The 24,853-nt window shown below is 40.2% G+C and overlaps 1 long non-coding RNA gene across 1 annotated transcript in view; it reads right to left on the bottom strand.

Moving 5' to 3' along the window:
- Positions 1-24,509, bottom strand: part of LOC125634588 (uncharacterized) — a 79,220-nt gene extending 54,711 nt beyond the window's left edge. Inside the window, exons 1-2 of the long non-coding RNA XR_007355965.2 lie at positions 24,304-24,509; positions 4,017-4,113 (exon numbers count right to left, since the gene is read on the bottom strand). This is a non-coding gene — a long non-coding RNA (uncharacterized LOC125634588). The remainder of the gene's footprint in view (positions 1-4,016; positions 4,114-24,303) is intronic.
- Positions 24,510-24,853: the final 344 nt, after the last annotated feature.

Here is a 24,853-nt window from a genome sequence, read left to right as displayed (position 1 = left end):
CTGTATTTTAAAGAATCCTTATTGAGGTTACAGGGACAAACCACCCTGATGTGTAGAAAGAATAGTAAATATGACAGGCGACCAGCTTGGCTTAACAGTGAAATCCTTGCTGATCTTAAACACAAAAAAGAAGCTTGCAAGAAGTGGAAGATTGGACAAATGACCAGGGAAGAGTATAAAAATATTGCTCAGGCATGCAGGAGTGAAATCAGGAAGGCCAAATCACACCTGGAGGTGCAGCTAGCAAGAGATATTAAGAGTAACAAGAAGGGTTTCTTCAGGTACGTTAGCAACAAGAAGAAAGGCAAGGAAAGTGTGGGTCCCTTACTGAAAGAGGGAGGCAACCTAGTGACAGAGGATGTGGAAAAAGCTAATGTACTCAATGCTTTTTTTGCCTCTGTCTTTACAAACAAGGTCAGCTCCCAGACTGCTGTACTGGGCCGCACAGCATGGGGAGGAGGTGACCAGCCCTCTGTGAAGAAAGAAGTGGTTCGGGACTATTTAGAAAAGCTGGACAAGCACAAGTCCATGGGGCCGGATGTGCTGCATCCGAGAGTGCTAAAGGAGTTGGCGGATGTGATTGCAGAGCCATTGGCCATTATCTTTGAAAACTCATGGCGATCTGGGGAGGTCCTGGACGACTGGAAAAAGGCTAATGTAGTGCCCATCTTTAAAAAAGGGAAGAAGGAGGATCCTGGGAACTACAGGCCAGTGAGCCTCACCTCAGTCCCTGAAAAAATCATGGAGCAGGTCCTCAAGGAATCAATTCTGAAGCACTTAGAGGAGAGAAAAGTGATCAGGAACAGACAACATGGATTCACCAAGGGCAAGTCATGCCTGACTAAATCTAATTGCCTTCTATGACGAGATAACTGGCTCTGTGGATGAGGGGAAAGCAGTGGACGTGTTGTTCCTTGACTTTAGCAAAGCTTTTGACACGGTCTACCACAGTATTCTTGCCAGCAAGTTAAAGAAGTAGGGGCTGGATGAATGGACGGTAAGGTGGATAGAAAGCTGGCTAAATTCTCGGGCTCAATGGGTAGTGATCAATGGCTCCACGTCTAGTTGGCAGCTGGTATCAACTGGAGTGCCCCAAGGGTTGGTCCTTGGGCCAGTTTTGTTCAATATGTTCATTAATGATCTGGAGGATGGTGTGGATTGCACCCTCAGCAAGTTTGCAGATGACACGAAACTGGGAGAAGAGGTAGATACGCTGGAGGGTAGGGATAGGATACAGAGGGACCTAGACAAATTAGAGGATTGGGCCAAAAGAAATCTGATGAGGTTCAACAAGGACAAGTGCAGAGTCCTGCACTTAGGATGGAAGAATCCCATGCACCACTACAGACTAGGGACCGAATGGCTAGGCAGCAGTTCTGCAGAAAAGGGGTTACAGTGGACGAGAAGATGGATATGAGTCAACAGTGTTCCCTTGTTGCCAAGAAGGCCAATGGCATTCTGGGATGTATTAGTAGGGGCATTGCCAGCAGATTGAGGGACGTGATCGTTCCCCTCTATTCGACATTGGTGAGGCCTCATCTGGAGTACTGTGTCCAGTTTTGCACCCCACACTACAAGAAGGATGTGGAAAAATTGGAAAGCGTCCAGCAGAGGGCAACAAAAATGATTAGGGGACTGGAACACATGACTTATGAGGAGAGGCTGAGGGAACTGGGATTATTTAGTCTGCAGAAGAGAAGAATGAGGGGGGATTTGATAGCTGCTTTCAACTACCTGAAAGGGGGTTCCAAAGAGGATGGATCTAGACTGTTCTCAGTGGTAGCAGATGACAGAACGAGGAGTAATGGTCTCAAGTTGCAGTGGGGGAGGTTTAGGTTGGATATTGGGAAAAACTTTTTCACTAGGGGGATGGTGAAGCACTGGAATGTGTTACCTAGGGAGGTGGTGGAATCTCCTTCCTTAGAAGTTTTTAAGGTCAGGCTTGAGACAGCCCTGGCTGGGATGATTTAGTTGGGGATTGGTCCAGCTTTGAGCAGGGGGTTGGACTAGATGACCTCCTAAGGTCCCGTCCAACCCTGATATTCTATGATTCTATGATGTAGGAGACCCAAGTTCTCAGCCCCTGCACTCCAATGCATAGTTATTTATACACAGTAGAACAGCTTCAGGGGGAAGATGCAGAGAACACTGGCCCAGAATACCACACAGCCCTGTGGTGAGGACAGTCTTCTGAGAGGGAGGAGAGCCCACTTCAAGTATGTATTCCATGTCAGACAAAGGGGTGATAAAACCCAGGTCTTCTATACCCTGAGTGAGTGTCTGAACCCCTAGGCTAAAGGTACTAGGGCGAGGAAAACTCCTCTTCCATTTCTTATGAGAAAGGGCTAGATACCTAACTCCAGAAGAGGATTCATAGCTGTGAATCCCAAGCAGAGAGAGGCATCTCCCTCTGGCCTGGACTGATTCACCTCACTCCTTTTGAGAGGTGGGACTTAGCTTAGGAGTTTACCCATTCAGCTTACTGGCTTTTGTGGAGTCCAACTCTTAGGCACTTAACTCTCCCAGTGTATAGCATAGGGAACCTGGGCACCTAACTCAGGGCTGTGGATTCCATTAGGCATTAGGGCACCTAAACATTAGCCATTTCAACACTGACTCTAAGTCCCCTTTGTAGATGTAGCCCTTTGTTTATTTCTTTTGCTTCATTATTGTATGTTGTTTACTTTTGTTGATTTATAATAACTAATACACAGTGAGCATCTGACTGTGATAAACAACATCCATCAGAGATAAAACTTCCTCCTCCACCAAGTAACCAAGATCATCTGAATTCTGCTGACAAGGGCGGATGGATAAACAGGTGTGTGTTACAGAAGCACTAATGAACCACTGCAATAGACATCTGATTCCCTAAGGGTGGGTGATATAAACCAGCAGGGAAGGGACCATAGGGAATAGAAGGTAGGATTCAGAGCTGAGTGCAGGGTTTGGAGTGCCTTTATCTTGCTTTCTCTGGGACTAATTGGGTGTAGAACAATGCTTGCTGTCCCTTGATTACCAAAGTAATCCTTGTGTTAATACTGATTATATTCAGATCACAAACCATTTAGGACCTGATTCCAGGCTCACTGAAGGCAATGGAAAGACTTCCAGGGGCTTTGGATCAGGCTAAGTTTGTGGATCGTAATAGCCATTGAACACTTACAATTATCCATTCTTTACAGAGCTCTAATACCTGTAAGAGTGTCTTAAAGAAGTTAGAAAATTAGAGTCTCCTGGAAGACGAAGATGTTACCATGTTTCAGGATTAAGTTAAAAGATTATGGAACACCTATGTATCTGAAATTTGCCTAGATCCAGATGAGCACATTTCTGTCTCTTGCTGTGTTTCTCAAGCCAATAAAACCTCAGAGGATAATAATTAAAGCTGTGTACAGCTCTGCAATTTTAGTTCTGTTGGATTTGGCAATTTTGGGGCTCTTCTGATTTCATTCCATGTTGGTTTGCACCTCCTGAATTTTTGCTTTGAATTATGGCTTTGATTGAAGCCAAAAACGAACAGAAAGTAAAACTTAGTTAGGAGCACTGGATTTTCCCTGGTTTCAAATAAAAACAAATTACAACTGTTGAATTTTGCATGGTTTCCATACTAAAGCAGAGAACCATCCCAAAGACTTAAGGAATGAGCCCGAGCCCCCCCCCCCCCCACCTAAAACTTGGCCCAGACTTGCAAACCCTGGCAAACTTTTCTGGAAACTAGTCCCATGTTCAGTTATCATGCTGATGGTTGTGTTATTCAAACCTAAATAAAATAAAATGGGCTTCTAATGAAACCAAAAACCCACTGAGTTGCTCTTGGTTTTAGGCTGTGAAAGTTTCAAACATTTCTAAAACAAAAGGCTGCCACTTATGTGCAAAATATAGCTTCACATTTCAAACATCTGAAAGTTTGGAGGTAGTTAGATGTGGGCTTTTGTCTTCACTAGAAAGACCCATCATCATAGGAGCTATTGCAAAGTTTGGATTTGGATTTGGTTTGGATTTCAGCTCCTTACCTCATGGTTGCTTGAATATAGTTGCTTAGGATGGGTCCATATTTGTAGAAATCTTCCTTAGCCAATCAGATTCTTTCACCTGTTTCATAACATGATGCTAAAGATACACAAAGAAATGATCAGATTGTTGAATAAACAAAGAGGAAGGCATGATAGAGGACCAGCTCATTAGAGTAGGATTTGGTTTTGTACAGTACTACAGTTAGCTTTTTATTTTCAAGACCGTCAAAAATCTCTCTTATTGGAGAGTTACAATAAATAAACTGTAGCCAAACAGTTTTTAATGTAATACGACCAGTTTTTTAAGTAGCTGAAAAATACAAGGCTAGCTGTTGTGTGCTTTTTGAAAGAATTATGAACTGTGGTTTTCCTCATCTAAGTGAAAGGATGTCTTCCTTCATTTAGATTTCCCTGGCCTGTCCAGCAAACAATGATTCATGAGTACCATTTTTGAAATTTTCCTTCACATAAAGCCTTTTCTATTGCTCTGGGTCCAGGGAGTGAATTGACCACAAGCTTGTCTCCTGCAGAAGTTGTTTCCCCATCACATAACTCTTCTATCAGAGGACAATGGCTTTTTTTATCCTGGTAAGAGTTTAACCAGAAAGGAAAATGTGTCCAAAAATGATAAAAACTTTTAAAAGGATCAAGGAATAACCATGCGAATAACAAAGATTACAGTTCAAGGAGAACAGCTGTGTGTATACTTTCCATCTTCCTGTTATGGGTCACATCTTTGGTGTAATTCAGGTTATTTCTGTAGATGTCAACTGAGCTACACTGCTTCATGCTAGGAAAAAATCTTGCCTGTGTGCTTTAAAAGTTATGTCTACTTTCTAATTAGATAAACAATGTATTAGAAATATTAATCTGCTATAAAATGGACAAAACTGACTCATCCAATGATTTATCCCCTTTTCTACCCTGATAAACCTTGCATACTCGACATGGTTTGGGAAATTTACATATATATATATATATACACTTGTCATGCCTATTTTGTATAATAATTTGGGTCCAAGTTAGGGCATTCTTGACCCCATTTTCCTGTTGAAGGGACTAGTACTGATGCTTTGTTCATACCATGTTCATGTTCTTGTCCTACGCCATCAGGATTTTCCATTAAAGCCACCCATCTTAATAACTCACCAGAACTTTTCCATTGCAGCAATGGAATATCTGTCTACTCTTTACAACAAGGATCTGAAGTCTACTACTATATAATAATTCAATTATTCTGAGACTCTGTCACCTCACTTTTGTGGACCTCTGAAGTGCTGAATAAAATGTTTATCAAAGACGGAAGACAAAAACAGATATGGAACAAGCAGTGACAATGCAAATTTTCTCAGCAATGCCCTATCAAAGTGTCTGAATCTTAACCTGGGGCATAGTGACTACATCTAGAGAGGAGAAGGTGGGTCTCCATTCATTCCATAACACTTCTTCAGAGACTGTATACAAAACCTTTCATTTACGACAATTTGTAGTGGTGATTTTTGGAGGTGAACGGTTGTCCAGTGGTAACTGGACTGAGGACAGAAACAAAATGAATTTCAACAAAACTTTTCTGTACCTCAAAAATGGTTCAGGTTTGTTGGGAGCATGTGATAGAGGTTGGATTTGTGCTTATTTTATCTAAACTACTTTGCCCATTACAAGTTTTTTCCCATGCTATATTGGAACAACTCTTGTTAACATTTGTGGGAATTGTGTGTACATCAAAATGGGAGTAGAGTCCTTATGACCAAATTTTGCCTTCAGATTAATCCACTAATCCACTTGAAGCCAAAGGGATCTGAGGGCAAAAATTTGACCTTTAATTTGTATTATTTCCATATCTCTCTTCCCCAGCAATATACTCCCAAAGAGAGTTCATCAGCATGAAATAATACCAACCACTGTGCATGCTAATGTTTTTGCTTCATGTAATTTGTTTACTATCTGCTTGTTGTTTCTAGGTTTGAATTTTTATGCTGTTTATCCAGCAAATTCCTAAATTCAGAAATTATTGTAACACTAAAAAGCATCAGAAAACAAAATTTAAATAGTACAGGGTACAAGGCTGTTTTTTAGATACACATTCTATTATAGTAAAATGTCCACATGTCAATTCATGGAACCCAATTGCTAATCCATGCAACATATTTACAAAAAAATTTTAATAGGTCTGGTGCCCACCAGACCTCTACCCACATATCAAAAACTACACCCACAAATGGCACTAAGTGGTACTCTCAGAAGAGGGGCTAAGGACTGAATAATGTTCTATTGTTCACCCCTATAAAAGGGCAGCCATAAGTTTTTGTGTAACTCTGTGTGAAGTAAAATGTATATCCCCCTCCTTCCCCATGTATACCTCCTTCCTTCAACTCACATATCTATGACATACACAGCCCCTGAAGTTACTCCATCACTTTGGGGCAACTCCCACCTTTTCCTGTCTGTTAGGTGCCTTTGCATCTGAAGACCTCTCTACATGAAGTAGAAATTCTAGAATGAGGGAGGGTATTTAAGGAAATCAAAATCTGTTGGGGCTTACTCATGCTAGAACCAGACAGGACCATGGACTGGGGAACCAAGGGTGGAATGCTGACCTGTGTACATAAAGAGTGGTGCTTTATGAGGTCCATGAGCCTTTACCATGAGCCTTTGCTAACTTCTACTCCAGAAGTGGTCTCTCTAGGCCAAGCCCATTGACAGGGCAGTATGACAGAGTTGTACCCAAGCTGTGCCTATCCTGTAGATAAATAGAGGATTTCAGTCTATAAGACTAACAGTCTGGTTCTGTTGGCTAGTACTAAATTTAACAAAAGAAAGACATTTTAAAAAATTGTCATTTTATATTCCAAGTTTTATGAGCCTGATTCTTCTCTTGTACCAGTTTTATATTGAATTCAGTGGAGTTACTCCTCTTTTACACTGGTATAACAGAGAGGAAATTCAATTGCTATGTGTTTGGTAAAACAAATGCAGACACATTATCAATAAAACACTGTTTTTGCTCAATAAAACACAGTTATTGTGAATCACTAGTAATGTCCCTCCATACACTGTTACTGCTTCTTGTTGCATGGTTTAAAATTCAATTCTGAATGACTATACAAAAGCTGCGTTTATGTACTACAGTATTGAAAATTAACCTTGCTGTCTACTCTAAGCTACTTATGAAATACTAGTAATCTTTACACCCAAGCACTCATGAGCCACAGACAACAACCCTTATCTCTGGAAGAAAAATCTCATTTTCCTCAAGGATAAGGATAAGTCTGAGTCATCTGGTCTAGTTGGCGCCAAACTTAAGAAGAGATACTGGAAAGATTATCAGCCTACAATTAGGGATTTTCAATTACCTAATTAAAAGCTAAATCCTCTCAGGCCCAACCCGATGGTTCCCATTCAAACAAATAACTACGAGTAGCCCACACTAATTGGAGGGTCCTTTGGTAAAGGCCATAATCAGAAGAGTGGCCTGGTTTCTTCTGGTCACACCTAATGAGGTACTGCCCAGTGTGAAGTTACTATGCCTAAAGCTTCAGTTTCATGGTGACTATTAAAACTGACACAATGGCCATTGTCTCATAATATTCCTCCTTGTAACTCTAAATAAAATGAAATTATTTTAGCTTAATCTCTGACAGGTTACATTTGCAATTACGTAGAACAGAAATCCAGAGGTCATTGTAAATTTACAGGGTTTAAATTCCAGCAGTGATGAGTGGATTACACCAACCAAATCTAGGTCCAGGACTATAGCATAAGCCATCTGTTGTTTGTACTTTGAATCTGAATACATAAAATGTAGGACAAATCAATCATCTACCTAAAATATTGACTCTTCAGCTAAGGATGAATAGCCTTTTCAGCAAAAAAGAGCTTCTTTTGGAAGAGCAGCTATTGATTTATATTGTCAAATGATTAATCCTATCAGAGAGAACCTTAATTAGAAACATGATCATTTGCTATACGCGTCCCAGGAGTACTGAACTGTATATGGTATTAGTTGGCATTTGTCCCGACTGTGTGTCAGCGCTGTGTGGACAGTTTACAATATGCACTGTCATCACTCACACAAAAATGCAGCAATAATGCCAGAAAGCTATTGAAACAGAAATAAATTGATTTCCAATAAAGTTTAAGATTTTTTAAAAACAATTATGGTTGAACTGCATGCTCTTTAATAGAATTTGTATAATACAAACCTGTAAATAAAGGGCTAGGTGGTTTGTTTTATAAAAATCTTGTTAAAGTATATTGTGGAAATTCCCTGAAGTGTGCAAAAATATTAAAAAAGCCAACCCTCACTATTGTTATTGATACATTTTAATATAAAGCATTTAAACACGGGGGTGGAACAATGAGGAGTAATGCGGTAATGAGTAATGAGGAGTCAGTGGGGGGAAACTATCCTGTTTTCATAAGGGAAACACAGAAGTCTAGTGTAACTATAAATAAGGTACTAGGTGTCCTTCTCCACTTCCCCACTGCATGCCGAGATTAGTGTGTCCAATTACATGTGAAACTTTCATCAGATTTTCAAATAACTCAGGAGAGATGTTAGGGCTGACAACTGAGCACAGATCAACCCCTGCTGATTTTAGTATTAATATCCTCTCCTTCTTGTGCACTTATTTGCACTTTATAAATAGCTTATTTTCCTTCTTGATTCAAATAATTGATGGCCTTAGTATTTAAACAGCAAATTAGTAGTCAGTTTAAAGGCTTTTATTTTTCAGCATGCTGAGAGCAAGAAGTGTTGCCGTTCAGCTGAAGTTTTGGATGCTCAACACCTTTGAAAATCAATCTATGTTTATATTTTGAATGCAGTGATTATGAGAGGTCCTAGCATGGCCTCACTATAGTGGAAAGCCCTTTACAAAGCAGCAACCCATATCACCAGTGTTCTTTAGACCCGTTCTGAAGTGGAAATAAGATTACAATTCATTCCTATTGCCATCCATTCCTTAGCTTGTCTGATAGGCTTACTAGTGAAAATGGTAGTTCTAGGACGTAGACTTACAGGGAGTTTAAAGAAGGACAATAAGAATGATTAGGGGCACGGGAAAGATAACTTGAAAAGGTTGGGATTGTTTACCTTAGTAAGGTGATGAGAATGAGGGACATAGAATCATAGAAATATAGGACTGGAAGGGACATTGATAGATCATTTACCCCAGTCCCCTGCACTGAGGCAGAACTAAACATTATCTAGACAATCCCTGACAGGTGTTTTTCTAAATTGTTCTTAAATACCTCCAGTGGAGAGTCCACAACTTCCTTAGATAACTTGTTCCACTGCTTAACTACCCTTATAGTTAGAAAGTTTTTTCCTAATGTCTAAGTCTTCCTTTCTGAAATTCCTTTCTCTCCTCTCCTCAGTGGTTAAGGAGAAAAATGTATCATCCTCCTCTTTATAATGATCTTTTACATACTTGAAGACTCTTATCATGTCCCCGCTAAGTCTTCTCTTCTCCAGACAAAACAAACCCAATTTTTCAATCTTTCCTCGTAGGTCATATTTTCTAGATCTTTAATAAATTTTGTTGCTCTCCTCTGGACTTTCTCTAATTTTTCCACATCTTTCCCAAAGTGTGGTGCCCAGACCTGGACACAGTACTCCAGTTGAGGCCTTATCAGTGTTGAGTAGAGGGGAAGAATTACTCCTTGTGTCTTGCTCATAACATGCCTGCTAATAAATCCCAGAATGATGTTTGGTTTTTTTGGTTTTGTTTTTTTTGCAACAGTATTACACTGTTGACTCATATTTAGTCTGTGATCCACTATAACCCCCAAGATCCTTTTCTGTAGTACTCCTTCATAGGCAAGTCATTTCCCATTTTCTATTTGTGCAATTGTTTATTCCTTGCTAAGTGTAATACTTTGCATTTGTCCTTATTAACTTTCACCTTATTTATTTCACACCATTTTTCCAGTTTGTTCAGATCATTTAAAATTCTAAACCTGTTGTCCTCCAAAGTGCTTGCAATTCTTTTGAACTTGGCATTGCCCACAAACTTTATGTATAATCTGTATACCATTATCCAAATAATTTATGAAGATATCAGATAGAACCAGACCCAGGACAGATCCTTGCAGGACCCCACTCAATATGCCCTTCACTGTGAATCATTGATAACTTCTCTGAGTATGGTTTTCCAGACAGTTGTACACCCACCTTATAATAGGTTCGTCTAGGCTATATTTTCCTAGTTTGCTTATGACAAGGTCATGTGAGACAATATCAAAAGCTTACTAAAGTTGAGATGTATCACATCTACTGCTTTCCTCCCATCCACAAGACTTATAACCCTGTTAAAGAAGGATATTAATTTGGTTTGACTTGATTTGTTCTTGACAAATCCATGTCGACTGTTACTCCTCACCTTATTATCTTCTAGGTACGTACAAACGGATTAGTTTATTATTTGTTCAAATATCTTTTAATGTGTTGAAGGCAAGCTGACTGGTTTAATTCCGTGGGACGTCCTTATTCCCTTTTTATAGATAGGTACTATATTTGTCCTTTCAAGTCCTCTGGCATCTCTCCCATCCTCCATGTTTTATCAATGGCTAAGAAATCTCTCCAGCCAGTTCTTTAAGTATTCCCAGATACTATACCAGTTACACTGATGTTCACTATGTTAGTCATTCAATTTCTACTAACCTTTTTGGTGACAACTGAAACAAAAAAGGCATTTAACACTTCAGCCTTTGCTGTGTTTTCTGTTGTCTTTCTCTCCACTTTGAATAATGGGCCTACCCTGACCTTGGCACAGGTGCCAGCTTCTAATTTTGCCTGGGGATGCTCAACCCCCACTCAGCACCAGGCCCCTGCATTTTCCCACCCCGCTTCACCCCATGCCCTGCCCTCACTCCACCCCTTCCTTCAAGGACCCCCCTCCCCAAACACGTCCCATCCCCGCTCCTCCCCCTCTCTCCCAGTACCTCCTGCACACTGTGGAACAGCTGTTGAGGGAGGAGGAGGAGTTGATTCGCGGGGGCCACTAGCAGGTGGTAGTGGTGGGGAAGGGAGCTTGGCTGCTTGTGGATGCGACGTGGGTGCTCCAGCCCTGAAACACCCACGGAACCAGTACCTATGGTCCTTGGTCTTTCTCTTGCTTCTAATGTATTTGTAAAATGTTTCCTTGTTATCTTTTATGTCCCTAGTTAGTTTAATCTTGTGTACTTTGGCCCTTCTAATTTTGTCATTACATATTTGTGTTGTTTTTTATGTTTATCCTTCATAATTTGGTCTAGTTTCCACTTTTTTATTACTCCTTTTTGAGTTTCAGATCATTGAAGATCTCCAGGTTAAGAAAGCATGGGCTCTTACCGTATTTCCTATCTTTCCTATGCCTTGGGGTAGTTTACACTTGTGCCTTAATAATATCTCTTTTAAAAAGTGCAAGGTCTCCTGATCTTTTTTTCCTTAGACTTGCTTCCCATGGGATCTGACCTACCAGTTCTCTAAGTGTGCTAGCATCTGAAGTCAATTGTCTTTTTTCAGCTGTTTTCCCTCCTACCTTTCCTTAGAATCATGAACTCTATCATTTCATGGTCACTTTCACCCAAGGTGATAAAAATATGACACAATTGTATAGAATTAGACATAATCCTACATTACAAGAACATTATTAAGGTTGCAGATTGCTTTGCCCATTCCCCACCAAGCTTGAGCACTTCTGCTCAGTGTCCTCCAACCTTTTCCTTCCTCACTTGTGTCCCTTCTCCACCCAAGGTTCCTTGTCCCAATCCTATTCTCCTCTCGTATCCAATCCCAGTCTTTACTCCTTGGGCTTCTCATCCCAGTCTCGTATCCACCAGTCCCCCCACTCACCCTCGATCTTCAGCCCAAGTTCCCCACTCCTGGATCCTCATCTGAGTGTTCCCTCAGCTATACACTCCCACATTCTCTATCCCCACTAGCTCCTGTGTTCCCTCCAACCAGCTCCTGATTCCAGTTTCTTTGCCCATCCAGTCCCAGTTCTCCCCCTATATCCAGGCTCCTCATCAGAACTGCATAGCCCAGAGCAATTGGAAACTGCAGTTGCAGAGAAAACGGAGCTCAGCCTTGGACTGGAGCACACTCAGTGCAGATACAGTTGGGGAATTAAGTTGTGAAAGTCTAGCAAGTCCCTACTGAGCATAAGCAAACTACAATTTTTCAAAGATTTTAAACTTGACCAAATTTGGATGTCTTTTCACAGGGAGGGAAAAAAGCACATCCCTGACATAAAGGCTACCTTCTTACCAAAGTTTAAATCCCTAGTCCAAAGCTTCAGACCATATTAGAACTTCTCAAAGAAAAGATCACCAACATTTTTTAACATGGTCAAAATGTATTTTTTGTAGACATTCAAAATATTAAAATGAAATTGACTGTGAAACTCATTTCCACAAGATGAGAGAGCAAGAATTTAGCAAGATGCAAAAAAGGATTGAACACTTATAAGGGTAATATCTAGAATTATAATAGTTAATGCCAACATACATTTTGGAAGAGATTTTAAACCTCATGCCTCAAAGGTTTAACGTAATCTCTACCTAAAAGGATTAGGAAGATGTCTAATTTGGGGCAATGGGTGGGATTAATGAGACTTCTTGACCCTTCCTCTGAACCATCTAGTACTAGCTATTGTCAGAGACAGGATACTGGACCAGATAGACCATGGGTCTGATCTTGTCTGGCAATTCATAAATTACTAGAAACTGGACTGAGACCAGCAACACATCTTCCATAGGCCTTCAAATTGCCATCTGATACAAAAGGATTCTGGTAGAGCTGGTCAATTTTCTTGATCTTTCTTTCTTTCTTTCTTTCTTTTTGCTCAAAAATTTTTGTCCACAAAAAATGGCTTTTTTAAAAATGAATATTTTTATAATTTTTTTTTGTTTCTTCCAAAATATTAAAAATATTTTTCCTTTCAAAACTTTTTTGTGAAAAAGTTATGTTTTTACAACCAGCTCTAGATTTCAGTGACTAATAATCAGAATAGAGAAAACAATTCCATTTTGCAATAGCTGTCGAGGTTTCAATTTTTTTTCCATTAGGCATTGGAACAAATTGGAATTTTTACCATCTTGACTTCAACGACAGCAGAGTTAAGCCAAACTTGGATGTCCTTAAAACCCACCCCTAAACAAAGACAAAATGACTTATTTGTATTTAAGAAATATTCCATTTTAGAATAAAAGTATCAGATGAATCAATATGTAAAATACAGTTTAATTTGTATGATCAATTTGTCTAATTTGATCTTTAGCCAAATATAAATAAACAAGCTGAGTGATAAATATACCTTTGAAAACTTCAGAAAGTGGTATTCCAAAATTTTTGGCAATATGGGAAAAAGATACAATTTGAGTGTGTAACAGTATTTTTGTTGCACTCTTAGTAGTGATTTATAATTAAATTAAATCTGTAACAGATGGAAGGAATGTGTCAGTCAGTTTGTGGCAGAAGGCAGACATTCTAGCTAATGAGAAATCACTAAAGCATTACACAATTGGCTGGTTGAGGTGGGGAAGAGTTACTTCTACTATATGTACAGTATTTCAATTAATACTGAGACTATTTTAGCAGTAGCATTAACAGTGTCATACATTATGTTTGAATCACTGACATATATGAAATATGCACACAGAACTGTCGTACTTTTTCATCTCGTTCTCTAAGGGGACAGAGGGAATGATTTGTAAAGAAAGTTTAAAAGGAAATATCGTATGTATACTTCGCTAAGTAATAACTAATGATGGAGCATCATAGCATCTACTCGAGCTGATTGGAAAATGGGACTTTTTTGCCACCTTCTCATTTTTTGGCAGAATTTTAAATTGTGATGGAATTCTGATGAAAAATCTGGAAAATGTCAACCAACTTTAAAACTGACTGGGGAAAAAACAGGGTATATTTTTCATGAACATTTTTTTTTCAAACATCTCTCTCTCTTCTTGTCCACATTTAAAATGTTGAATAAAGTTTTTATTTTTGAAAAACATTGGCCGGCTCTAAAGCCAACAAGCACTTGGGACATGTAAACACCGAGGAAGAGAGGACTTATTTATGTAGGTGCCTGAGGGTGAAACTAAGAGTAATGGGATAAAGTTAAGAAAGCAAACTTTGAGACTGAATATCAAAAAAGACTCTGATAATGAGATGTTTCATGATAAGGAACTAAGAAGATAAAATGTCGATTTAATGGAATCTCTTGAGCATAGTGAAACAATCCTATTTCCACAAATGGCCAAACTATACTTGCGCAAGTCTGGGGGCAGGGAGCAAAGGTGACATTAAGGGAGTGCTGGCTTCAGTTCCTGGCCAAGACATACCACCCTCAGTCCTGCTCTTTCTTATGTAACTGCTTATGACTGTATAAGGCCATTATTGAAGTAATGAATCAGGCAGGGCTAGGAGCGCCCCATCCTTGTGCCTTTTTTCTGGCACTAAGAGTAGGGGTCGGCACAAGAACTCCTGACTCAGCACCATCCCACCCCTACATCAGGAAGATTACATAGGTATTTGATTAAGCTGACTTTTAGTCAGCTTTGTGCTACTACATTGAAGATTTGATAGGAGCTCTCATGCCTTTTTACTCTGGCTTTTTTTCCCTATGTATTTAATGGGGTACAGATTAAAGAGTTATTCTTCCAGAACTTACCTCCTATGAGTTTAGTGAAAGACAAACAGGGGTTTCCCAGGTAAAAAGCCTAGGGGCTGAGGCAGGAGAAGGGAACAGTAATATGTTAAGCAGGAAAGTTAAAGACAGAGAAAGACCCAAGATAGCTGCTTCATGGTGATAGGGCAGTGGAGTCTTAGCTGAGACTTCTGGGTGCAGAAATTGCCAGGGTGCTATTTTGTCCACCTTTGTTCAAGTAAATGGGACACTACATTCTGTAAACAAGCAAATGACATAAGAAAATACTTTGACTCTGTGTCACTGTGTTCTCATTCAATGGGACCTGCTGCAAAGGTACCCCATATCGGCATTCAGCACACCATTCAGCAAAGAGCCAACAATATTGCTTTACAAATATAACATGCAATATCAAAGGTATTCATCACCTATGGGGATGTAGAATATGTCATTTTTCCATATGAGTTTTCTCTTGGCAAAGAGTAATCTCTCAACTTGCCAATGTAAATTTAACTGCGGGGTACCAAAAAAGAAATTAGTCAGCACTAGCAGAATTTTAAACTATTTAAGATTAACAAAGGTCTCCTATACCTACCTCTAATGCAACTTGAAATAACAGTTGATTTTATATTTGGAAGACAGATGGCAGACAAAGGGACCATTGCTTACCAATACTATTAAAAGAAAAATATATAAGTATTTGATTATAAACTTCAATGGAAAGTTGTTTAAAATAGGAGCTGAGTGGAGGCAGAAGCCTACATTAATCATCTGGTGTGGCTGATTTCCGCCATTCCTTTTTGTTTAAGCAGCAGTACTGTGCCAGTGGGGTGGGGACATATTAGAAATGTGTTTAAATTCCAGAATAGAGTGGCTGCCATCAAAATCTTCACAACTACTGACCTGTTATCATCAACATTATCTGAAGGCTTGTCTGCACACTGTTTTGGTACTGATTTAACTGTATTGGTTTCTAAACTCATATAATTAAACGGGTGCAAGCCACTGGTATAGACACAGTTATAGCAACATACTGATGCATTTTCAGCCACTGAGAGGAGGGATGTTTTTTGGCTAAGACTCTAGCTTGAGACTTGGAAGACCTATTTCAAGTCCCTGCTCTGTCACAGACTTCATTTGTGACCTGGTGCGTGTCACTTAGCTTCTCTGTGCTTCCATTCCCTATCTGTAAAATGGGTATAATAGCACTGCCCTATCATGCTGGAGTGCTGTAAGAACAAAATACATGAAAAGACATTTTTTTCTTAATTTTTCAAGCAACTCTGTTGCTTTCAGGGTTACTGTGATGTCATTGTTTGAGTCATGTGAGAAACATAGCCAGCAGCTCCTGTACATTTCCTATGTGCTCTAGCACACAGAGGTTCTTGCCATACTCTGTATACCTAATTTTGGGAACGTTCCTTTAAAGTTGCAGTTTATTTCAGAAATGTTTGATTAAGCGACTAGTCAGCAGTTGGTGTTTTTTTTAATACTCTGGTCTGAAAAGGTGAGCAATAAAACATGGGAGATTTTAATGCAACTCAAGGTATGAAATCAGAAATGGACTCCGTATGTGGGGAATTCTAAGCTACATATCTATCAAATTCCGTAACGCTTACTTAAATGGAGTTGGGTTTATGCAAATAATCCCACTGAAGTAATAGACAATATTAGACTGAGCAAATACTATTCAAAAGGATTAAGGATAGCTGAGCTTGGACCCATGGACAGAAATAAAAAATAATAAAAAGAAAAAGAATTGCAAACTGTTTGATGTACACCCAATCATCTGTTATTACCTCCTAGTCATCCATGATCATCTTGTTACAATGCTTTAATTCCTTCTTCTTTAAATTAAATATCAGGTGAGGGACTGACAAACCCGTGCTGACTGGCTATTTGCTCCAACCTCCTCCCTCATTCACAATCTCTTCACCTCAGCTTCACTCCACGTCTGTCCCTTTTACCTTCTTCTCCCTTGCCCTGTCCCCCTCACCTCCTTTCCCTTCAGTGTCTTCTCTCACTTCTCTTTTCTTTCCACTTAACTTATCCCCTCCTAACTAAATCTTACCCCCTTTCCTCCCAGCTTCCCCACAAAAGTATTATAGAACTAATATGATGTTAGCTGCATTCACATTCTTCACTTTGCTGGAGTGGTAAATCCCTTTCCCCATCCTATGCTGATCTTGTCCATTTAGATTCTAAACTCTTCAGGGCAGGGACTGTCTGCTACTCTGTTTGTACAGTGCCCATTCAAGACTGGTCCTTATGCACTACCATAAAAAACATGATTAATAACAATAGAAGGGGGGAAAAACCCTCTTCAGGGCATTTAGAAGTGTAGAGAAGAATTATTTTTATCTGTTTCCTTCCCACCCGTCCTTCATTCTGAACCACAATATTTTCCATTACAAAGTCAAAGACAATCATTCCAATTTTTCCCGGACCCCAGAGAAAAAATCATCCCAATATGCTTAATAATGTTAGAATCATAGAATCATAGAATATCAGGGTTGGAAGGGACCCCAGAAGGTCATCTAGTCCAACCCCCTGCTCGAAGCAGGACCAATTCCCAGTTAAATCAGTTATGAAGGATATGTTTTTCATGGAAAGTCTTCACAATTTAGATTAGTAATCTGATTTTTTTTATTAGAGTCAGGTAACCAAGTATACATAGTAAAAACTCTCAATTCTCCTTAAAACTAGTTTGAAACAGTTTTCATCCATATGATTTTTTCAGTTTAGTCTTTTGTAATGTTTATGATACATTTAAAATAACCTGTTAAACAGAGAAAAGAGGCTGTTCCATACGACCCAATGAGATTGAGGATGGAAGGTGTCATGACCGACCAAACGGATGTTTCAATGCCTCTCACAAAAAATATTAACACATCCAGATGTGGAATATTTTATGCAGGGCTAACTTTTAGTATTCAGACTTTGAAAAAAGAGCTGGAGAAATTACACATCAATGACTGGAAACTTATGGTGGTTTTAGTCCATGATCATCAACTAAATTCTACCACACTTGTGTTACTTAGGTTTCATTTTCTTTAGATGAATATAAGGTTTTATCTAAATAATTGTGGTTTTGATATCCATTATCTAATTATATCTAGAGATGATACACTAGATTTCCATTGGAGAGGAATTTTCTTTGTTTGACTAGAACAAATGTTGAGTGTCTTCAATCCTCATCTTGGGCTAGATGCTCAGATGGCACAAGTGGATGCAGCTCTATTGAAGTTGGTCAGTCTACACTAGCTGAGCCCCTTGTATTTATCTTAGGCATCACCCTGCAAGGCTATGGACCACTTAGGTCTTAGGATCAATGGGAATATTCTATTTCACAATCCTGTTCACAAGGTCTAAATCAAAATATTTATATTACTGGGACTTCCCAAAACATATGTGCGGTATGTACCTGTGAGTCTGCTGAGAATTTGCAATGAGGACAAGTTCCTTTCACTTTTATAAGCAGCAAGTCCTCAGATATATATATGGTGAAGTCACTGAATGTGATGTTAATAAAGTTTGGTGTTACACTAACTAAGTTCTTTCCCACTCTTCCTCCTAGACACCCCAGTGACCTGCATTGCCAAGTTCTCATTTTGATAATGATATTCTGCTTACCTCAACTCAACCTCCAATTTTCATTGGGTAAGATATGTTTTTCTTAATATTCGGACCTAAATGTTTATGTAGTGTTCTTGTGCATTTTTAAATAGCTGTCTTTCCACTCCAGAGGTGGCAGAGTTTTAGTGGTGGGAGAAGTGATTGTTTCTTGGTATCGTTTGAGTATCAGTTTCATAGTTTGATCTCACAATCAGATTTGCCCAAGGGATGAGAGTCCCTTGAAGTCAATGGGGCTCCAAGGCAGGTGCAAGATACTCCAACCTCCCATGAAGAGCTAATGGCAAGGTCAGAGTCTAAGGTTGTAAAGTGCTTTGAGATCCTCCAGGAAAAAAAGACTGTATAAGTGTACAATACTGTCTCTGGATAATGATCAGCTTCCTAAGAGAAACAAAGTACAACCAAAAGTATGTGTCTTTAAGCTTTCAGGTAGAGCTGGCTGGAAAGAAACTCTGAGGTTTCTCCAAGCATGATAATTAGGATAAAGCTGCTGAGTAATGTGTGGTGTTTCATGTAGACTTTGTATTTCTTTGTGAAAAATTAAAGATTTGGGAGAGAGATATTAAAGAGAGATGTTTGGACATCTCTATTTTGTATTTCAAAAGCTGTTTTTTTTCCTAAGCCCATGCTTGAGGTGGTTATTATAGCAACTTGTGGGACGCTGCAGATGAGGCTGGAATGTAGGGCAGTAAACATTAAAAATCATTTGCAGAGCCCAGCTCACTCATATTGCTTGCATGTATCTAATTGTAAAAGAAAATAGAAAGAAAGTCCTGTATTCAAAGCAGATGTTAATTGCAGAATCACAATACAGGCTTTTAAGGAAAATGTTGCAATAATTAAAGATCTAGCTTAAACTCAATGTGTTGCTATAAAAATTAAGAAATTTTATAGCTACGCAAGTGTTCTTTAAAATCAGACCCTGGGCCCAATTTTCCAGCAGTTTATGTTCTGCCCCCAGTCAGTATTGTAGGTACTGTTCTAATGGTTGTAGTCTTCAGTGTGTGCTGAATAATAGCACTGTTCAATGGCACTTTGAAATATTAATCATAGTAATAAGTGAGGCAGACATTTTAACCAGTCAAAACATTTCTATTGTGAAAATTCTATACCTTGTAATTATACTTTGCTTTCGTATGAGTTTTACCATAGTTGCTCTGTGTTTCACATTTAGCATGTTCTGTTTTTTAAGGACCAATTTTTCAATGTATTTCCTTTTACTTTATGCTAAGTTTTCTCACATATCCTGTTTTCTGAGTTGTTTCCTCCCCTGCCATGTAAAATTGCTTTCATTTCTTCTCACTGCCTAATACCTTTGAAAGGCTAGTTTACAACATCTGTAAAAAACAGAGTGGTGCCTCCTGAGCACATCGTCCCTATTTATGAGGTAGCAAATAATAGTATTGTACAGTGGCTGCTTTGAACTAACCCCATAACGACTCAGCATAATATTAAATTCTGAAATTTGCACTGATGTTACATCAAGCGGTTTCAATTAAACTTACAGGCAGGAAATGGAAAGTTAAAAATGACTTCATGTAGTCTGAAAAAGAAGTAAAGGCAACACCTGTCTAATAGCATCACAAGAAGAAAAGCAAAAATTGGAGAATGGCATTAAGAATTTCACAAAAGTAGCTGTGATCTTTAAAGACACTCAAACTCCATCAGTAAAGCTCAGCTGTGCAGAAGACAGGACTTCTTGGGGGGCAGGCACTGGACTATGGAACGAACGCCAACAGAAATGAAAGAGTATCACAAACCTCACCACCTTCCACTCCAGGTGCCAGGGACGTTGCTCTGATATTGCCTTCCCTAACAAAAACATACAGCAACTTGTGCATGTGTATGTGTGTGGGTGTGTACATACATATTTATTTTTTAATTCCAAAACAAAACATTCTCCTGCATACACTTCTCTCCCTGGGGAAAGGATTAGAGAACAAAGATATGATGGATGTTAGTTTCCCCCCTTAATGAACTACTGGAAGATGCCCTAATTCTGCCATGATGAGAGAGATATAAGGACCTGAATCGACGAGTGACTGGGACGGTTTCTTTGAAAGGCCTAGTCACAAATAGTAAAATTAATCTCATCACAAATAAAGGAATCAGTTGGGCCAGATTCTGTATTCACTTACACCAGTTTTACATCAATGTAGCTCTGTTGATTTCAGTGGAGTTAGTCCTGATTTACACAAGTGTAAACAACAGGGGGATTGGGCCCTTGATTTTTTTTAAAAATACATCTATAAATACCATTAAGACATGTTTTTATGAACATTTCCTTAATATTGTTGGGAATTGGGTTAAACCTCATTAAAATCACTGTGCATACCAGCTGCTCTTCCTTCCAGATAAATGTAAACAGACAATTAAGCTCCTTTATAAAATAGTTAGCTCACAAAATAAGAGCCACCACCCAAATCACAAGCCACATGCAAGACTGGAGTATGAGTTGAGCCATGAAATCTGGGGTCTGCCTGCAAATACACGGGGCTTTGTAATGTTTGATGGAGCTGTGTGTCTGTGAAACAGAAGGCATACAAACACTACTGAAGCACACAGTGAAAGAATCAAGGAAGACCCAGGGAAGCGTTTGCCCTGAGAAAAGAGCTGAGCAAGAGAGCTTCTGGGTAGAGTGCTGGCTGGAAAGAGTCCCAGAACTATGTACAAAGAAACTGTCTCCTGCTGTTTGGATTCTTACTCCGTTCAGGGAAACAGGACTTGGTGCCTTCTTTGTAAATAAACAGTATTGCATCAAAGAAATACCTGACTCTATCATCAGTTTCTCAACCGCCTTCAGTGATACCAAATATTGGCCAATTGCTTGGGTCAAAAGGGGTAAAGGAAACAATATTATGCTATTAGGATCAGTTGAAAGAGTTGCAGTGTGATTAAATGTTTTGGCAAAAATAATATGTTCAGCTCTATTGTTCATATGCCCTTCCCCCTGTAGGAATGGGGAAGCAGAGGCCTCTGTCCTGGGGCTTTCAGAGTGCCCATGAAGCAGCTTTACCTAAAAGACAACTCCTTCCCCTTCATCTCCTGTTGGAACCCCCATATGCCAAGTCTCAAAATCAAGTGCAATGGGATAATTACAGAATTTATAGTAGCTACAGTATTTATCTTATCGAAAATCAGACAGGAAAATAAACCTGCTCAAGAGTCATAATTCAACACTGGGTTATTCAGATCCTAACCCTGCAAGGAAATATTTTGGAAAGAATGTTTGACAGGAACAGCACTGTTCCATTAATAAAATAGTAGGGAGATATGAAGAATTGCAGATTACGTGAATGCTCTGACTAGGTGAGCAGATGTGACAAGCTCCAGTTTATATAACTGGTTTGCATATGGTGAGACTCTCCTTAAAGAACAGGCATTAGCTAGTTAAAAAATTAAATATGCTGCACACCAAGTGTATGCGTTTAAAGCAGAGATGTGCAAACTTTTTGGCCTGAGGGCCACATCGGGGTTGCAAAACTGTATGGAGGATCGGGTAGGGAAGGCTTTGCCTCCCCAAACAGCCTGGCCCCTGCCCCCTATCCGACCCTTCCCACTTCCCGCCCCCTGACTGCCCCGCTCAGAACCCCCGACCCATCTAACCCCCCCTGCTCCTTGTCCCCTGACCGCTTCCTCCCGGGACCCCCCGCCCGCTGACAGGCCCCCCGGGACTCCCACCCCCTATCCAATGCCCCAGCCCCCTGCTCCCTGACTATCCCAACCCCTACCTACACCCATGCCCCCTGACAGGCCCCCCTGGACTCCCATGCTTATCCAACCCCCCTGTTCCCTGTCCCCTGACTGCCCCCTGGGATCCCCTGCCCCTTATCCAACCTCCCAGCCCCGGCCCCCTTACCATGCTGCTCAGAGCAGCATGTCTGGCAGCCCCGCTGCCCAGCCAGAGCCACACACACTGCCATGCTGCCCTCAGGAGCGTGTAGTTCCACCGCTCAGAGCACTGCCTGTGTGGCGGCATGACTGCGGAGGAGAGGGGACAGCAGGGGAGAGACCGAGGTCTAGCCTCCCGGGCCAGGAGCTCAGGGGCCAGGCAGGACAGTCCCTTGGGCCAGATATGGCCCGCGGGCTGTAGTTTGCCCACCTCTGATTTAAAGGCTCTAATGTTGCAAACAGAGACAAGTCATATGGGTCCAGTAATTTATATCCAGAGACCTATTACACTTACACTACGCCAACAGTCCACAGAGCACTCAAATATAGTTAAGCATGGGAAACTGGGGCTCCTCATTTTTGTAGTGAACTTGTTAGTAAGCTAGACAAGATTGGCCCAGGAGGCACACAGTCGTAGATTCACGAATGTACTTTTGTATTGTGATGCTGAGCATCACAATGTCTAACTTTTAGCTGCCTAGTAAATCACAGGAACAACACTGCGATCCATAAAGCCTAAGTTAGTCGCTGAGGCTCCCTGTACGATGACAAGGAAGACATAGGCACCTTAGATTGCAATTCACAAAAGCCAGTACACTAGCCAAAAGCTCTTCTGCACAGGAGATTTCTATTCTGGTACTGATTCACAGCTATGAACCCTCTTTGGAGTTAGATGCTCAGGGTGTTTTTTGCAAGAAAGCATAAGGGGTAATGGGGGAAGGAGGAGGAGGACCTCCCTTGTAACTTAAATAATAACTAAGTTTGAGGTTTAGGCACCTAAATCTAGGCCTTAGTTCTCGCTAAGCCTGATTTTCTTATGAGCTCTGTCTACTAAAACACTCCCCCAGTGTCACTGTTATTCACGTTAAAGTTCCATCACCATTTCTGTGATAGGTTCTTTATATTCACAGGATATTTACAACTTGATCATCAAAATTCTCTATGGACATGCAATCAGCCAAGCAGTGATTTCTTCATTCTGCATTTACATGTTTTCAAAAATATTGACAGGTTTCAGAGTAACAGCCGTGTTAGTCTGTATTCGCAAAAAGAAAAGGAGTACTTGTGGCACCTTAGAGACTAACCAATTTATTTGAGCTCAAATAAATTGGTTAGTCTCTAAGGTGCCACAAGTACTCCTTTTCTTTTTTCAAAAATATTGGTTATTTCTAGAATTAAATAAGGTAGCTTTCTGTATCCAAGTGCTTTCTTGGTGCTCTCAAGGTGAAATCCCGACCAGGACAGAGGATGCGTCCCATAGTAGTCTCCTTTGGGGTCTGATCCTGCAAATTCTTACTCATGGGAGTAGGGTTGCACACATGAGTAGTCCCACTGAAGTCAACTACTCAGGAGTGGGGCTAGTCATGCAAGTAAAGCTACCCAATGTTTGCAAGATCAGGCCCTGGGTTTAAGTGGATCAGACCCTTTTGGTGTTTGAAATTGTCAAGGTTCCTCCCCCACTCTGAACTCTAGGGTACAGATGTGGGGACCTGCATGAAAAAAACCTCCTAAGCTTATCTTTACCAGCTTAGGTCAAAACTTCCCCAAGGTACAAAATATTCCCCCCGTTGTCCTTGGACTGGCCGCTACCACCACCAAACTAATACTGGTTACTGGGGAAGAGCTGTTTGGACGCGTCTTTCCCCCCAAAATACTTCCCAAAACCCTGCACCCCACTTCCTGGACAAGGTTTGGTAAAAAGCCTCACCAATTTGCCTAGGTGACTACAGACCCAGACCCTTGGCTCTTAAGAACAATGAACAATCCTCCCAACACTTGCACCCCCCCTTTCCTGGGAAATGTTGGATAAAAAGCCTCACCAATTTGTATAGGTGACCACAGACCCAAACCCTTGGATCTGAGAACAATGAAAAAGCATTCAGTTTTTTACAAGAAGACTTTTAATAAAAAATAGAAGTAAATAGAAATAAAGAAATCCCCCCTGTAAAATCAGGATGGTAGATATCTTACAGGGTAATTAGATTCAAAAACATAGAGAACCCCTCTAGGCAAAACCTTAAGTTACAAAAAAGATACACAGACAGAAATAGTTATTCTATTCAGCACAATGCTTTTCTCAGCTATTTAAAGAAATCATAATCTAACACATACCTAGCTAGATTACTTACTAAAAGTTCTAAGACTCCATTCCTGGTCTATCCCCGGCCAAGACGACTACAGACAGACACAGACCCTTTGTTTCTCTCCCTCCTCCCAGCTTTTGAAAGTATCTTGTCTCCTCATTGGTCATTTTGGTCAGGTGCCAGCGAGGTTACCTTTAGCTTCTTAACCCTTTACAGGTGAGAGGAGCTTTCCCCTGGCCAGGAGGGATTTCAAAGGGGTTTACCCTTCCCTTTATATTTATGACAGAAACAAAAATTAAAATCAATGACTTATTCATTGTGAAAACTAGGCTGAGGACAATCATTCGTGCTCCCCCATATGGTCAGAGGCATGGGGAGATTCTAGCAACACAAGCCAGACACAGCAGAATCTGCTGCTGACAGCAGCATGATGCAGCAAATGAATATTCATCAGCTTCAATCTCTATCACTCAAATGAGATGCAGGCAATATCCAGCTGATTGAATAGCACTTGGTATTTGTGCTAGTCAGCAACTTTAAGATCCAGTTTGCCCATCCCTAATTTTCATACTTCCCATTCCTCCTGGCTCAGCTC

This window comes from Caretta caretta, chromosome 3 (genome assembly GCF_965140235.1).
Source record: "Caretta caretta isolate rCarCar2 chromosome 3, rCarCar1.hap1, whole genome shotgun sequence".
Lineage (NCBI taxonomy): Eukaryota > Metazoa > Chordata > Testudines > Cheloniidae > Caretta > Caretta caretta.
Note: the sequence above shows the minus strand (reverse complement) of the source record. Positions and strands in the feature narration are given on the sequence as shown.